Source organism: Cynocephalus volans, chromosome 3 (genome assembly GCF_027409185.1).
Source record: "Cynocephalus volans isolate mCynVol1 chromosome 3, mCynVol1.pri, whole genome shotgun sequence".
NCBI lineage: Eukaryota > Metazoa > Chordata > Mammalia > Dermoptera > Cynocephalidae > Cynocephalus > Cynocephalus volans.
The window spans coordinates 165,963,165-165,968,501 of record NC_084462.1 but is presented as its reverse complement, the minus strand read 5'-3'; the positions used below and the strand labels follow the sequence as shown (position 1 = coordinate 165,968,501).

At 38.8% G+C, this 5,337-nt stretch overlaps 1 pseudogene; it reads left to right on the top strand.

Annotated features, from left to right (window-relative positions):
- Window positions 1–523: 523 nt before the first annotated feature.
- Window positions 524–604, top strand: LOC134374140 (U4 spliceosomal RNA; annotated as a pseudogene).
- The last annotated feature ends 4,733 nt before the right edge of the window (window positions 605–5,337 follow it).

The following is a 5,337-nucleotide window of genomic DNA, read 5'->3' as shown; positions in this document are numbered from 1 at the left end:
AGGGAAGGGAGCTTCATAGCTTGAAATACTCAGCAACCAACTTTGTCCTAAAACACATCACCTCCATTTGCCTTCAGTTTTTGTCACAAGGGTGCTCTGTCAATATTGTGCTTATGTGACTTAAGGACATGAAATACTTTCCAGAGGCAAACAAGTTTAAATCAAATAGGTGCAAGTATGCATTGACCAAGACTAGGTGACCAGAATTATTCTATGTAGAGTGAGAGTTATAAGACTTGATACTTATAGTCTGGTCAAGGAAGCAAAATGTATGCTTAATAATATGATTCATAATAAGTAGAAATTTATGGTGTCCTGTAGCACTGTGGACAACTATCATTTGTTGAATGAATGGGTACACAGAGTATTAGATCTTGCTGTGAAGGTCACATATAAAAAAGTCACGCAGAAATGAGAAAGCAGAAGATTCCACATGGTGTGAGAGAGAGTCCCACTAAAGCTTCTCACTATGTATCATGCAAGGCCTGGGGTACGTCTCTTTGAAATTTCATCCCCCCCCTACAGCTTTGCGCAGTGGCAGTATCGTAGCCAATGAGGTTTATCCGAGGCGCGATTATTGCTAATTGAAATTTCATCCCCTAGAGATATACAGTAGACATTCCCTTGACCTGCCCACCTGCAGCCATCCCCAGCTCAGGAGATGATATCTCTGTTCTTTCAGCTGCTCAGGCCTGGAACTTAGAGTCATCACCGTCTTCTTCTCTGAAGCACCATGTGTAGTATAGTTAGTCATTTGTTCATCAGTTTGTCCTGCTTGCTTTACCTTCGAAATACCTGCAGAGTCTGACCATTCCTTCCAACCTCTACCATAACCATTCCTTTAGGAGTCTCAAGATTTCTCACTTGAATTATTGCACAAGCCTCTCCGCTCACCTCTCTGCTTCTACCCACGTCCCCAGAAGTCTATTCTCAACAGAGCTCTCTTTAAAAGTTAAGTTAGATCATGTCACCTCTCTGCTCAAAATCCTGCAATAGCTGCCCAGTTCACTCAGATTAAACTCTCACATCCAAGAATCAATTGAAAGATGCTCAGCTACCTCACCTCCTGCTACCTCCTTGAACTTGGATCCCACAACACTGTCCTCTTACGGACTCAGCTCCAGTCGTCCGGTCTCTTTGTCACTCCTTAGACACACAGAGTATTGCCTGTTTTTACCTGCCATTCCCCCTTCTTTGAATGCTCTTCTTCATGTATCCACGGGGCACTTCACCACCTCTCCTCTGGTCAAATGTCACCTTCTCAGAGCCAACTCCCCCAGCCTCCCCTCCTATACCAGCCCTCCATTATCTGTATCCTGCACTCACCATAGATCATGTGCATTTTTGTTTATTTTCAACTCCCCTATCTCCAATTCCACAATTGGGTAAGCTCCATGGCAGTGGGGGATGTGTTTTTGTTCACTGTGGTCTCCCCAGCATACAGAACAGTGGCTGGCAATTCCAGAAAGAAGCTTCGTTAGAAACACCAGTTCCCAAACTCATATGATACTGATCCTGCTTGATGAAATGAAATTGACAAACATCACAATCTTCTTTTTTTTCTTTTCCTTTATTTCCCTTAAGTATGAACTAGGTTTGGCTTTGATGTTTTGGCACCTTTTAACCACAGTGTTTTGGGAAAATATTTGACCAAATGTCAGAAGTACCTAAAGAGAATGTAAAGGAGATGTGATTGCATTGGTAGGAATAGGGACTCTCTGCTTCTGTGTAAGTTGTACCTTCCGGAATTAGAAAAATATTTAATATTCTGTGCATTTTAATTTTTGTTTCATCAAAAATTCATAATGTTATACATTTATTTATAAGCCTTAATATACATTCTTCACCTTTTAAAAAAAAATTACCTACTTTTCATACCTCGACTTTTTAATATTTTACCTTTTGGCCACTTTTTCTTGAGAATTTTTAACAACAACAACAAAAATAACACTGATAGGATTCTAAGGAGTTAACAAATACTTTTACATAGTTATAGCCCTTGCTGCCAAAAGCAGGGCAGGGCAGCAATTTTACTGAGGCTCAGGGAAATTAAGTGTTTTGCCTAATTTCACAGAGCTTATATATGTCAGAGTCACACCCTTAACATAATTTTAACTCTTAACTCTGGGCAAGCAAAGTATTGCTCAGGCCATAAATTCTAAACCATCAAAATGCAATATAATTTGAAGTTTTCTTGAAGTACTGACACTGGTTGATAAAATACATATTCAAGAAATAAAGTACACAGAAGGTAGATGTTTCACATTTACTTAAAAACTTCCAATTTTGTGTCTATATTTGATTTTTCACTGCAATTGTACATGAATAATAGTGCATGTCTTAGTATCTTCATCGGGCAAGATAGATAGTTATGCTGTAGTAACAAATAACCCTCAAACCTCAGTGACTTTCTACAACCACATTGATATTTAGCTCACTCTGCATTTATACTGCGAGCCAGCTGTGACTGTACAGCCTCTATTTGGGATATTGCAGTTTCTGGGAAAAGAGAAAGCAGAAATAGTGAACCACTGTCTTAGAACTGACACTTCTCAATTCTGCCTACATTTTATTGGACAAGGAAAGCCAATGTCAACTCATTCAGAGTGGGATGTATTCACCTTTCACAAGAAAGGGCACAGCAAAATCCCAAGGTCAAGTCTGATGTCAGTGGCGTTGCGAAGTACAATCCTCCCTTAGGGATACTATTCCAGAGATGATACCATCTACTACACTATCTAAATTATTCAGATGAGGAAAATGGAACTCAGGTTGTGATGGGCCAAAGTGAGGACTTAAACTTGCAATTCAAGCCCCAGTGTTCATTATACTACACAAACTGCACGACCTAGTAAGTCGGCAGCAGCACTACTGATATCTCTGAATAGAGGTCCGCCTTGCCAATGAAGAGTCCACATGTACCACACGCCAGCCCTGTTCACTCCACGCCCCCACCCCCCACATCTCCACCTCTGATCCTCTGAGCCGAAGCATCCCTGAGGAGTCTGAACATCTCTGAGGAGCCTAGGCCCCCAAACAGCTAAGTGTGAAAAAAATAATAATTTAAGTTTTAGGTTAAAATTGGTGAGACTCAGTTTTTCTAGATGTCAAAAGCAATCAAACTGCTTTCTAAAGTCCTTCACAAATGTAACAATCAGTGAAAACAAGACTCATTTGGCCCCTCACAACTAAAAAATCATTATTCCCTTTTCCATAATGTTCTTTTGTCATTAAGACACAAACATGAAGGGATTTTTTTTTCTTTGTATATATATTTTTATTGTCATATTCATTATTAAAAATCATTATTTTTCTTTATGCACTTTACTCAACCTATCCCTCCCCAAATCTCCCCTCTCCCTCCCCCCCCATCTCTAGAAACCTCAGGTTTGTTCTGCTTCTGAAAGTTCAATATATTGCTGTGGTCTTTTCTTTCTTTTTTTCTCTCCTCTCTCCTCTCTCTCTCTCTCTCTCTCTCTCTCTCTCTCTCTCTCTCTCTCTCTCTCTCTCCTTTCTTAGCACCCAGTTGTAAGTGAAGATATGAAGTATTTCTCTTTCCTAGTCTGGCTTATTTCACTTAACATAATTTTCTCCAAACTCATCCATGTTCCTGCAAATAGCAGAATTTTATGCTTTTTCATGGCTGAGTAGTATTCCATTGTGTATATATACCACTTTTTCCTTATCCAGTCATCTGATGATGGACACTTAGGTTGGTTCCATATCTTGGCTATTGTACATAGAGCTGTGATGAACATGGGAGTGCAGGTATCCCTTCGACATGATGATTTCCATTCCTTTGGATATATACCCAGTAGTGGGATTGCTGGATCATATGGTAGTTCTATCTGTAGTTGTTTGAGGAACCTCCATACTGTTTTCCATAATGGCTGTGCTAATTTACTGTCCCACCAACAGCATAGAAGAGTTCCCCTTCCCTGCATCCTCACCAGCATCTGTTATTCATGGTCTTTTTTAATAATAGCCAGTCTAACTGCGATGAGATGATATCTCAATGTGGTTTTGATTTGCATTTCTCTGATGACTAGTGATGAGGAACTTTCATGTACCTACTGGCCATTCGTGTGTCTTCCTCTGAACAATGACTATTCATCTACTTTGCACATTTTTAAATTGGATTATTTATTTTTTTACCATATAGTTGTTTGTGTTCTTTGCATAATCTGGATATCAAGCCCTTGTTAGATATATAGTTTGCAAATATTTTCTCCCATTCCATAGGTTGTCTTCTGCTCTGTTGATTGTTTCCTTTGCTGTGCAGAAGCTTTTCAGTTTGATATAATCCCATTTGTTTATTTTTTCTACTGTTGCTTGTGCTTTTGGAGTCTTATTCATAAAATCTTTGCCCAGTCCTACCTCCTGGAGTGTTTCCACGAGATTTTCCTTTAGGAATTTTATGGGTTTGAGTCTTAAATTCAGGTGTTTAATCCATTTTGAGTTGATTTTGGTATATGGTGAGAGGTACAGATCCAGTTTCATTCTTCTGCATGTGGATATCCAATTTTCCTAGCACCATTTATTGAAGAGGAAGTCTTTTCCCCAATGTATGTTCTTGCTGCCTTTGTCAAAGATCAGTTGGCTGTAACTATGTGGGTTGATTCCTGGGTTTTCTATTCTCTTCCATTGATCTGAGTCTCTGTTTTTATGCCAGTATCATGCTGTTTGGGTTATAATACCTTTGTAATATAATTTGAAGTCAGGAAGTGCTTTGCCTCTGGCTTTACTTTTTTTGTTCAGGATTTCTTTGGCTATTCAGGGTCTTTTGTTGTTCCATATGAATGTTAGGACTGCTTTTTCTATTTCTGTGAAGAATGTCATTGGTATTATAATGAGAATTGCATTGAATCTGTAGATCGCCTTGGGTAGAATGGACTTTATCACAATATTAATTCTTTCCATCCAAGAGCATGGTATGTCTTTCCACCTTTTTGTGTCCTCTTTAATTTCTTTCAGTAGTGTTTTGTAGTTCTCATTGTAGCGATCTTTCACCCCCTTAGTTAATTGATTCCTAGGTATTTTATTTTTTTGGTGACTATTGAAAATGGGCTTGCTTTCTTGATTTCTTTTTCTGCTAGTTTCTTACTGGAGTAGAAAATGCTACCTATTTGTGGGTGTTGATTTTGTACCTTGCAACATTACTGTAATTGTTAATCAGCTCTAAGAGTTTTTGTAGAGTCTTTAGGTTTTTCTATATATGAGATTATGTCATCTGCAAACAGGGACAATTTGACTTTGTCCTTTCAAATATGGCTGCCCTTTTTTTCTCTCTCTTCTCTGATTGCTCTGGCTAGTACTTCATATACTATGTTAAATAGG